This window comes from Peromyscus maniculatus, chromosome 15, assembly GCF_049852395.1.
Source record: "Peromyscus maniculatus bairdii isolate BWxNUB_F1_BW_parent chromosome 15, HU_Pman_BW_mat_3.1, whole genome shotgun sequence".
NCBI classification, from domain to species: Eukaryota; Metazoa; Chordata; class Mammalia; order Rodentia; family Cricetidae; genus Peromyscus; species Peromyscus maniculatus.
In genome coordinates this window covers 8069036-8082024 of record NC_134866.1, presented here as the reverse complement: position 1 = coordinate 8082024, position 12989 = coordinate 8069036, and positions in this window count along the sequence as shown.

The following is a 12989-nucleotide window of genomic DNA, read 5'->3' as shown; positions in this document are numbered from 1 at the left end:
TGAAACCCAAGTCCTTATTGCTCTCTATAGAGATATGCATATGAATAATTGAGCCCATTATTTAAAGTATAACTTTTTATATAGACTTAACATAGTGAGAATCAGTTCAATGATAGTTTTAGAGCTGGTTGCTTGGCCCCTCCCCAGGTCTGACATGATTTATAGAGAGATAAGCTCTGATGATGACATATGATAACTCTTGGCCCCTCCCCAGGTCTGACATGATTGATAGAGAGATAAGCTCTGATGATGACATATGATAACTCTTGGCCCCCCACAGAGGATTGGGCAACACTGTAGCAATGGACTCACCCAACCTTCATGGTCAGCGTGCAGGATCTTTACACTGTGACTTTTAGTTTCCTCTCCCATACTAATTTTTTTTTTGCTTTTTTAAAAAAGGCACAAGTGCAGATTTTAATGCTTTATTATTGAGAATTTCATGCAGGCATACAATAAAATATGATTAGATTTACCCCCTACATTTCTCCCTTTCAACTCCCCTCATACTTCCCCCAGTAAATAGGCAGATCTCCAGGTCCCATCTCTTACCAAGGAACTGTTGCAGTGGATAGCTCCTAGGGAAGAGAGAATCCTTTTCCTTCTGAGATGTGGCCACTGGTAGGTTCCCCATGCTCTAGTGGATGGTCCCAAACCCTTGCATGTGGTCAGCACTAGCTAAACTTAGTGGATTATTTTTTAATGACTCCTTAACAAAGAAAGCAAAGTTTCCCTTGATGAAGGTAGCTGTGAACAAGTCCTGCACCTATATTGGATTATAATTCTCAAGCAATGCTAGAATAGTCTCTCTTCTATCATGTTAGAAAACACAAACTCTATGACTGTTTTACTACTTTTATATATCAAGCAAAAACTTCTTAGATATCACTAACTGTCCTTGGTTTCTTATTAGAAATTTATTTTCTTATATAGTATTTCTAGGACTAATCATAAACTCTGTAATTGTCTCCATTTGGGCAGTAAATAACTTATAATTAGGCTTTCATTTGTAACCACTGATGTCACTGGCCACTGATACTTATATGTATCATGGTATAAGTTGCTAATAAAAGAATAATAGCATTTGAGGCTTTCCTTTTGAAAAGACCCTGCTTTGCAAAGCATATTTACATGAAGGCAACTATACTTCATTTTAATAGATAGCTGCAATTGTTGGACATTCTCACTTCAGGTAAGGAATAGCTTTTTTTTATTATTTTTATTGCTGCCTTATAAAATAACTTCAGAAAAATCTGGAATATTACACATAACTTTAATAAAATTTTCTTTTGCTCTAAGACATTGACAAGAGTAGATGTAGTTTGCATATTTTGGCCTCTTAAAAAACAAATGGAAAACAAATGTAAATGTAACTCAGTATTCAACACACTTTTGCATGATGCAAAAATATGCAGCCATATTTATGTTCCATGAAAACTTCATATTTGAGACAAAGTTTGCCCTGGGACATGTTGCTGCTGACTCTTGGTTGAATTACAAAAAATATGAGAAAATGTAAGGTGTTAAAGTTACATTCCTGAGAGGAGGGAGGAAAGCCGTTGCTCAGGAGTCATTGTGGGAAAAGGAGATGTGGCCAGGATCGCCCTGAGAAATTACATGGAGGTAATGCAATTAGAAAAAAAAAACAAAACAAAACTTTACATAAGTCTTTGGCAAATACTTCCAGTTCTTGTGCAACATTGCAGTTTTCTACACAGCATTTGCCATATTCTGGCCAAAAATGGGGAGATGACCTTTTAAAGAGGCAGTGACTGGTACTCTGCTCTGTGAATAGATATGATGCCCTTTGAATCACCCTGCTACTTCCACACATTGCTGGAGCCACATAGCAACTGTATGCTTGGCATTTGATAGGGTCAAACAAATATTTGTTCAATGGGCAAACCAAAGCATTGCCCCCAAAGTGATGGCAAAAAGTAATTCCTATACTGCTTTCACCAGGCGTGTTTTTGACGCTGGTGCTTGGAGTTAAGCACCTGTTTCTAGCTTTACTTTAGCAATAAGGAATTGTGGCCCTCAGGTCACACTCATTGTAAGAACTGCCTGATAAAGGGTGTTAGAACATATAATAGTGATCAGTAGGGGGGAAGCTTTGCAGAGAAGACTAGAGATACGAATAAGACCAGAGCCCCTTTGAGGTTTCCTAGTTTCTGAATCTGCTACCTGCACACAAGCACGAGGCTTTGCTAGAGCTGAATTTGACTTGAGGTCCAAATGCTTCAAAGATGTCATTGGTCACTGCTACTTACATGTATCATGGCATAAGTTGCTAATGAAAGAACGGTAGCACTTGAGTTTTTCATTTTGAAAAGACATTTGCGAAGCATGTTTTGGACCTTGATATTTCCCCCTAGGGTTAACAAATGAGGGACCCCTGAAAGCCTAGCCTGACTATGCCGCCCCTGCTGCTACCTACAGCAACTGCCTCATGGTCCCCTAATTTAGATGCCTTGGCTCAGTACATAGAGATCGTCACCTGACTTTATGGAAAGCATGTATGTGTTCATGATCTTCCTGCCAAGCCTCAGCCCACATGAGATGAAACAGGGACATTGCAGATCTTTGATGGCGTAGCCCTGTTAGAATGTTGGAAAGATAAAACATGCCTAGAAACTGGCTCCTTCAATTGGTTTTGGAAGTATTTAGAAACTGAAATCTGGCCTTCGTGCCAGTTGCCATCCATCTTGGTCAACAGGAAGAGTGTGAGCCTCCCCAGTGTAAGCGCATATCATCAGGATTGCTCTCTTCTGTTGCCTCTTGGCTTCTTCCCATCGCACTTCACCCTGCTCTGTACCCGTGATTGCATTGGCTTTCTCTGCTTTACATCAAAGAGTGATGTGCTTTAAATATATCTGACAACAATTGCTTTTGAAACAGATCGGAGCTCATCTTGTTTTTATGGCCCAACATATTTATTTCACAGTGGTGTGAGGTTGTAGGAGGAAGTAAGCTTTATGAATCTCTGTGTTAAATCACAGCTAGGAAATAAAGAGTGGACTAAATGTAGCCAAAGTCGCACCCTGAGCGCTTGCTGGTTGATGTTGTACAGCTCTATACCTTCATCACCACGATCTCTAATCACCTGAATTATGTTTTATGTAGGGAGGAAAATACATTTAAAAAGCAGCATTGTCTTGCTCTCTGATTGGATTTGAGACCTGGTCCACTGGAGGGAATTCATACCAGACACTGTAAACCTGCTCCAAACAAACAACTGTGGCTGAGGAAGTCTTGGGCCCCTAGGAGAGAGCTCACTACTTTGTTTAGCTAAGTTGACAAGGCACCGAGCTGCTTTCCTAAATATTTATGTTTATATACACAGACAAATGCTACTTTCTCCCAGCCTTAACCGGAGAAGCTTCATTTCACAATTACAGCAGTGAACGCACCGACACAGGGCTATCCAAGGAGCTTGGAATACATGACAACTGAGTGCTCATCCCGAAACAAGGCATTTATACCACCCTCTCTAAAGCTCAGGCATCATCATGGAGGAGGAAGGGGCAGAGAGATTGTCAGAGCCAGAAGACAGGGAGAAAAGACATGAAAGCCTTTCCTGGGCAGGGCACAGACAATGTTGCCTTAACCTTATAGCAGATATTGCTGTCTACAATGGGCCTGCACAAGACTGAGCCTACCAACAATCAATCAAGGCTTAAAAAGGAGTCCATAGGGCCCTGGCAGTCCATGTTGAACTATTGGCTACTGATGGCTTTTAGGGAGGAGCAATCATCGTTTTTGGTCATATACCCACCTAGGAGCCCATTAGGCTCCAATAAATAGTTCTCATCCACTGCTCACACAGAGGGACCTGGTCAAACTAAGTGGCTTCAAAATGAAACCCAAAGTCCTCAGTCTTGGAAAGTGAGTGATAGAGATGGAGGAGAGGGTTGATAGTTAGAGGAGCCGGTGGGGGAGGGTATAATCAGCACTACCTTATACAACATGACATTGTCAGGAGCAAAATCAGCAAAACCGAAAACCAAACAAAACACCAAAGAAAGGTCACGCATGTGGGAAAGGAGTGTGCAGTGAGGAGGTAGGGCACAGTGGGGGTGGCAGTGAGATCAGAACGGCAGTGTTGACCTTACGAGGGGACATTTGTTCCTTGTTGAGCTTGGCTTTGTTCCTTTTTTCATAATAATTTTACTGATAATTTGGGAATTTTCTATCACAAACCCTGAGCACCCTCACTTTCCAATCCTCCCAAGCCCCTCCTCCAGTGACCTTCCCCTGCAAAAATAAATAAATAAATAAATAAATAAATAAATAAATAAATATAAAAATAAAAAAGAAAAATAAAAAACAAAATAACAACAAAAAACAAGTGCAATTTGTCTTGCCCATATACTCATTGGAGAATGTCAAACTCCAGGTGGCCAGCCCATGAAAGAAAACTTAGTCCTCTCCCACCTGTTCCTTTCCAGAACCATCAATTGTGGAGAGCCTATCCCTATTTTTAAGAGTTCTCTTCAGTGGCTTTCTGTCTAGGCTGTTACTTCTAGGGAGGGTGGGCTGGGGGTAGGGATTGTTACAGAAGATTTCTATGTCCCTCTTTCTCGGCTGTGAGTCTGCAGTCATCAACGCCATGGCAAACACAGCTTCTTTGCCCTTTACAGTCAGTAGGAGGATGGATTGTGGACTTATACATGATTTCTGGAGACAGCACAGACCACAGACATCCACACCAGACTGCATTTTCTATGTGTATGAAGTTATCAAAGAACAAGTTCAATGAATATTTTTAAAGACCCTCAGAACCCACACTTAGCTTTGTGTATTTAACTGAAACAAGACAATATTCAGACTCGTGATAATTGAGAAGTGGAATTTCATGATATGACACACTTATGTTATAAAATGTACGGAGCGCAGCGCACCAAGCAAAGGGTATTAATGACTGCAGAAGACTGTTATTCTCCCTCTCTCTAATGTTGTTGCAGTTAACACATCTCAGGCCACTGTCACTCGGGGCCTTGGTCACTACTGCTGTGAGTTCCTTTGCTTTCTTCCGTGCTCTCCAGACAGGCCTCCCTCTCTGGTCTTTGAGTCAACAAAGGGGAGATGCAGATGCATGTGTGTGTGTGTATGCACAGCTCACCTCAATCACATGGTCATGAGTCTTGCTGTGCTCTGGTGGAGCTCGCTGTAGACAAATTGCTAAACAGTCTTATTAAATAAAAAGACTTGGAGCCAGATATTGGGGTTAAAACCTGAGAGATCAGAGGAATAGGAAAAGCCACAAGCCCACCTCACCTTACTGACTCTCAGCTTTAAAAGGAGACCGACTTCTTGCATACCCATGCCTATATGCCTTGCTGTTCTGCCATCTGATTTGCTCTCTCTGTCCAGTTACATCACTTCCTCTTCCTACCCAGCTCTCTCATTTCCTGTCTGTACAGACCCCAAACCTTTATGGTTAACTAGTGTTGGAATTTAATGTGTGTACCACTACAACTGGCTCTGTTCCCAGTGTGACCTTGAACTCAAAGAGATACAGACATATCCCTGCCTCCTGAATGATGATAGAGTTAAAGGCATGTACTACCATTGCTTGACTTCTATGTTTAATATAGTGGCTGGCTTTTTCCTCTGATCCTCAGATAAACTTCACTGGGTTACACAAATAAAATATCACCACAGCTTGCCATGATTGAAATTAGGCCAAAGAAACTCACAGAATTCCATGTTCTAGAATCCTGGTATATGAACACCCCCAAACAAGGCACAGAATATCTCCTGTCATTTCTAGAATTCTAATTTCTTTCACATCAAATAAAGAGTTGGAACCAGTTTCTGCTACGATCCTTTACAGATCTGATGTGATGTGGTCCTCTGTTAAATTTCCTGTATTGAATTCAAACAGCCAAATCCATTTCTTTTTATTTCTTCTGAATCTGTAAGATTCACTCTACATCTTGGTCATAGATTTTCTCACTACCTATCTGTCTCAAATGTACACAACAGGTGGCATCCCAGTCTTCTTTCTGTTTTAATAATATAATTCCAGATATTGGGTCATTTTTAAAGGGAAGAAGTTTATTGAGCTCATTATTCTGAAGCTTGAAAATCAAAATTGGAGGGCAATATCTGACAGAGACCTAGTGCTCTAACCTAGCAGAAAAGCAGAAGGATAAGAGCATAAGGAAGAACAGTTAGGTTGGCTTGGAACCACCCTCTCTCCTGAAGGAAAGGCATTAGCTCTTCCCAATAGCCTGCATACTCCTCAGAACTCTCACCTCTCCATACTTTTGCAGGGGTAACCAGATTCAACCTGAGCTTCATAGAAACAATCGTGTTAAATTAATGCAAGTAGTAGATAAAATAATATTTTACAACCCAAGAAAACAAAGCTTATACAGTACTAATATCTCACCATAAGTGCCTTTCAAAGGGTAAAAAGCTTAACTTTGTTCATTATTGGCCACACAGGCCTTCTTCTAGAACATCCCTGTAGCTAAACACAGGTGTATGTCTATTTCTACATGCAAAGGTTACTCAAGATCACTCCAGCTACATGAAATAAGAAACCACAAAACTCATTCCTGAGCTCTGGAGAAACAAAGCAAAGTGTAGCAACTTGGAGTTTCCTGGGATTGACAAAAGTAGTGGAAGGCTGCTTCGTGCAGCCATGAAGCAAGACTCATGGAGAGCTCTGTGAATAAAACCCTGGAGCCTGGTTCTGTCATTTTCACTCCCTCTTCTGGGCAGGATTCCCATCTCTGTGAGGCAAGAAAATAAATTACAGAATAAAAGAGAGATTTGATAAAGGCAAAAATGATGCTGTGAGTTTCAAGACGGCAGACATATGATCCTCTTGAACCATATGTTCAATCCAACAGTTGCAACCAACATCCTTACAGATGTGTAATAAAATATATTTGACCATGTATCTTCTAGATAAAGAACAGTCAGTCAATGCCAAGGGTATTATTTTTGGTGAGGAATAAATTAAACTTTGGATACCCATATGGCAACCTTATGCTTTATAAATTTCTTGTGGTGTAATCCTATCTCAGATGCCAGAGTGAGTATGTGATGGAGAAGGGATAAGTGAGTGGACAAAGACCCCCAAAAGTTCTATATGTTTTCATTTTAAAATAATTATTCTAATGATATATTAAAGAAAACTCCAAGTCCAGTGACTAGAGCACTCTAATTTAGAGATCACAGGTTTGAGCCCTGGGTACACTAAATGGTTGGCTTTAGGCAGATAACTTTTCTGACTCGAATTCTTAAATGTGAGACATGGAAAGAACATCATTGCTTTTCCATATAACCCACAGCCATTAGAGTATACCCCACTCAGCAAAAACCCACCTGAGGGTTAGTTAACTCAATAACAACTGCTAATTTATGAGCTCATTTAAATGTCAAGGTCAGTATTAAATGAAAGGCTGTCCCAGAGCTGAAACCTGAGTAGCACCCAGTCTTGAGTTCTTGTTTTTCTGACTGGAAGGTAGACCCATTCTTAGACAGGTTCATGTCTCATAGTGGCAAGATGGCCTCATGTTGATCCCTGAATGGATATTTCTTAACATGTGAGTGATATATTAATTTCGACACACAAATGGATTCATTCTTGAATTCAGAGATGGAGCTGGTACCCTGCAATGTCATAGACAAGAATATAAGGAGGGGGAGTTCTTCCAAAGAAAGACCATGTAAATACAGGAAGAGGCATCAGCCAGGCAAAAGCTGCAGCTTTCCTGTCTCCATTATTGGTGGATGTTCCCCAAGCCTAGTGATGAAGCGGTCAGACTACAATCTACATCTCAACAATGTTACTGTCGGCATGACTGAGTGCAATCCCCAAATCTCTCTGCTCCTCAATTTACTTCTAACTAAAGCAGAGAGAATATTGATTTCATAATGTTGTCAGAAGGGCAAACGGATGCTAGTTTTCCGTTGCTTAGCATTTTAAACACTAGACCAATTATAAGTATTATGCTTTGTCCTCAAAGCCTGCGGCCCTAGAAGCTTTCACTGTGCATCCTTTCCATCTTCTGAATAACAGATCATTCCCATGCAATTCACATTTTCTGACACAGATAAAAGTTGCAAATATTAATAGTTTTTGGCAAGCACAGCAAAACATGAATAACTGAATTTACCATATTCAATACCAATAAAAACCTTTAGATCAATCTTCCTTCTAAATAAAGGGACAAATGTTTTAAATGAAAGAGCAAATAGCTGCAGTCATCAGTAACGTGTTTAGGATTGCTATCAGGCATGCAAGTACTACTTCATCAGGGCTTCCTTCTAGAGAGCTGGTAGTAGAGGGGACAGTCAGTCACATGTATTCACAAAAGCATTATGTTGTTCAGATTTCCATTCAGCAGTCTCTTCCCTGTAGTCTTAATCCAGCTTCTTGACTAGTGACCATCTTCATGATAGCCAATTCTGAAAGTGTTTTCCCAATCCTGTGGCTCCAAAATTACTATTTAGTGCTTTCTAACCTGGTATTACTATTTAGTGCTTTCTAACCTGGTAGGCATTTCTGATGGATCATCTCCACAGTGAAATTCTTGATTTTAACTTTTCTCTAATCTTCCCTGTCTTAGCAAGTAGCATAGTTGAATTTATTTTATTCTTTGGTCTTTGAGGCTTTACTCTTTGGGCCTGGCACCCAGCTCCCAAATAAATACATGGAGACTTTTTCTTACTTATGAATGCCTGGCCTTAGCTTGGCTTATTTCTAGCTAGCTTTTCTTAACTTTAATTATCCTGTCTACCTTTCATCTCTGGGCCTTTACCTTTTTCTATATCTGTATACTTTTTCTTTTCTTCTTATTACATGTCTGGTTATGTGAGTGGCCCCTGAAGTCCTCCTCTCCTCCTTTTCTTGTTCCTCTGTCTTCTCTAGATTTATCCTTCTATTTATTCTCTCTGCCTGGCAGCCTCACCTATCCCTCTCCTGCCTAGCTATTGGCCATTCATCTCTTTATTAGAAAACTAGGAGTTTTAGACAGGAAAATAACACAGCTTCACAGAGTTAAACAAATGCAACATAAAAGAATGCAGCAAATCTTTGCATCATTAAGTAAATGTTTCACAGCATAAACAAATGTAACACATCTTCAACTAATATTCCACAACATTTCTCCATTTTTGTCTAAATATAAACAAAAGGTTTTAATCTTATTCTTGTTCCTCTAGACAAGGTCACATTACCTAGCCTGGTTGGCTGGGAACTTTTTATGCAAACCAAGCTAACCTTCAACTCATATAGCTTCCCTTTCCCTAGTCCTAGGATTAAAGGCATAAGCTACAATTTAGAGTCTAGGTCTTCCTGTATAGTATTTCCCTTCAATCAAACTTTGTGATGAATTCTACACATTAACATTGAACTCTAGTTGCTCCTGTGGCCTTGATTATCTAGTCATGTCCACCTATAGGAGCATCTCCTTCTTGGGTCCTTTCTCTTGTCTGTGCTGCTCCAGGGAATGCAGTGGTTTGAACTTTGGTTTCTTGATAGCTCCATGCTCTTTTATGTTGGGAATGGGGAACATTCTACCTCCTGCTCTCTCTGCCTGGAATGCTCATCCCTAGGCCTTCTATCCAAGTCTCTTATCATCTTCCTGTAGGAGGCCCCTTCTCTGACCACATGTGCTAAGACATGTTTCTTTCCACATTACCTGGATCCCATAATTACTTTTCACATTTTTATTCTCATCTTCCCTACTGCAATGCATTTTCCAAGATGATGGAGACTTTAATTTTATTCCTCACTCCGTATTTTATGCTTAGAATAGTGTCTTCCCCACCCCCTATACACATCATAAGCATGTGTTGAGGTATGGGGGAAAAAGAAAGAGAAGGAAAGAAACAGGGAAGAAAAGAGGGTGAGGGAGGAAGAGAGGAGTAAAAGAAGGAGAAGAGGAGGTAGATGTGGAAGGAAGCAGCAGCAGTGATTTGGAATTCCACAGAGGGACTTGGGTAGAGCCAAAGTTAATAGTGTACGGACCTGAGACTTTTCTCATCCCCCAGGGGCAGCTTGTCTGGCTTCGGTTTCCTCATTGTGACTCTTAAGGGATTCTTGTTTGTAAAGACTTTCAGTTCTGTACATGGAAGACTTACATTCAATGCATCATGTCTCTCCATTATTGCTACAGTGTGAATAAACTCCTGAGTGTTGAATGGGGTAGGGGAAGCACACAAATGCATTAAGGGGATAAATGCACGAGAAGGGACAAGTATTTGGAAGTGGCCTGAATATTAATGACAACAAGTTTAGTCCCAGAGATCAACTGCACAGGCAAGTGGGATTTGAAGAATGATTAGCCTGAAAGAGCCTGGTGTTTTACAACCACCATGTTGTGAATTTTGAGTGGCATACATTCCATATCAGCTTTCCATGGCTGAGCTATGGTCCAGGAATATTCAGAAAGGATGCCTGTTTCGCAATGCCAAGGATCCATTTCTTTCTTATTTGAAAGATCTTATTAAATATACACGAACTTTAATACACACACATGTTTCTAAAAGTGAGAATTGCTCCCCTGATAATGAAGTGTGAGCCCCCCTCCCCTTAGAAAGGGCATTAACCTGTTGCTCACTTTCATGATGACTATATCAAAGTAAACGTCTGGGTGTGTGGCTGGAAAGCAGAAGATGAACGCTGCAGCCTTTACCTGCTAAAAAGCCTGCCTGTACCAATCTAGCTGCATGTGAAAAAGATCACACTTCCTTTCCAGCAGCTAAATGATTTGAATATAAATAAGCAACTTTTTCCGCCTGTCAGTTCCCTCAAGAATATTTAGTGCTGTCTCCTTTAATGAGTGCTCATTACAGATGAGTGCGAGTGAACACATTTAATCAGGGTAATACGGGGTAATGATCATGTGAATTTCTCCACATCGGGTCCTGCTCCATCTGTTCCAAGCCATTTGTCCATGTAAAACTGTCAGTGTTTTGAGCTGCTGACTGACAGGTGAAGCCGGACGTGTATGTTTTTCATCTCAGCGCCAGGAATTCTCTAATGTGTTCTTTGCTTTCTAAAAGAAACCCTCTGAAAGACCCAAAGGGGCTCACTCCTCTGGAGCAGCTTTTCTTTAATTTGTTTCATTGATTGTTAAAATATTTAGCTCACTCTTACCTACTACAACAATGCAGCCAGTGTCCATAGCTATCATGATTGACACAGTAGGCACCTAAAAGAGACTGGAAGACCTGACCTTGGAGGCCTTTCCTGATAGGCAGCTTCAAATAGCAATCCCACGGTTTCTACCTGCCATCCACAGACACTCTCATCCCACCATCCCTTGGTGTAAGATGTTCCAGGGATAGACATGAAGCCTGGTGGTAAGGCTCTTGCCTAGCAAAAGCAAGGACCTAGGGGCAGTCTCAAGAACCACCAATAAAATAACAAGATGTGCTCCTGAGGTCATGGTAAAGTGTTTGCCTTGCAAGTGTGAGGATTTGCCTTGCAAGTCTAAGTTTGATCCCCCAGAACCCAGGTAAATGATGTTAGGCATGGTGGCAAATACTTGTAATTCCATTACCAGAGAGATGAAGACAGGCAGATCTTTGGGGCACACTAGAGAGCCAGCCAAGCAGAATCTAAGAGTTTCAGTCCATTGAGAGACCCTGTTTTAAAAAATAAGGCTGCAATCCTAAGAAACAACACACCCAAGGATGACTTCTGATTTCCATACAAATGTGCACACATATGCTCCTGCACACACACATACAAACATACCTTTACACACATGAACCTGCATACATATGCACCTGTGTACATATACACACCTTTATACACACACCTGCACATATATGTACATCTTCATACATGTGCACATCTGTACACACATACACACACAAATATAATGCAAAAAGACATGGCCGACCTTGTCCTGGGATGTAACATGAATTACTAAATGGTCTTATAATAAAAAATCTGGAGCAGATATTGGGGTAAATGCTAAAACATCAGAGAGACAAAGGAACAAGTCACTTCTTACCTGTAGGACTCCTCATCCTAAAGACTTTAGTTCCTCTCTCCTCACACCTTATATACCTTTCTCCACCACCCATATCATTTCCTTTCTCAACTTTCCTAGTGCTGGGATTAAAGGTATGTGCTTCCCAAGTACTGGGATTAAAGATGTGTGCCACCACTGCCTGGCTCTGTTTCTCCCCTAGACTGAGTCAATCTCATGTAGTCCAGGGTGGCTTTGAACTCACAGAGATCCAGACAGATCTCTGTCTCCGAGTGCTAGGATTAAAAGTGTGTATCACCACCACCTAATCTCTATATCTGATCTAGTGGCTTGTGTTCTCTGATATTCAGGCACATTTTATTAGGGTACACAATATATCACCACACTGGGGAGGCATGCTTTTGACAGTCATGCTCATTGAAGATATGACAAAAACATTGTGATAAAAGCTGCAGTTTAAGCTTTACGTATTGTGTTTTTACTCTGTTGTCTCTGTTTCTCATGCTGGTTCTAACAAGTTACAATGAACTATCGGAGACTCCGGCAGCCTCTCCAGCTGCTAGGGTGCAAGGGACAAACAGGGCAGAACATGGATGAGTCTTGGACTGTGTGTTCCCTTTTCTGTCTTTCTGTCAGTGATGAGAGGTTACACTGTTGTTCTGGACTCAGATCTTCCCTCCCTTTTCTCACTTATGTTGTTGGGTGCTCTAGTAATCCAGTTTGCAGTCGTGACCTTGCGACCCAGGCTGGAGGCACAGCAGAGACTGACTCATGCTGTAAATGTCATCACAATCCAGAACAAAGTGAACTGCTAGTGTCCCACGCCTGCTGTCCAGGAAGCCAGAGTTAGTAATGACCCTTGCAGGGTGGCTTGTGTCTCTCCCTCTGCTATGTACTTGAGTTTGGCTCCACTTCATAAACAAAGCAAGGAAGGAATAAATGAATGATTGAATGAGTGCTGAGCCACATGGTGCATAAGGTAGAGCAGTCCTGTTTGCCACTGATGTGCCAGGTACAGTGGCA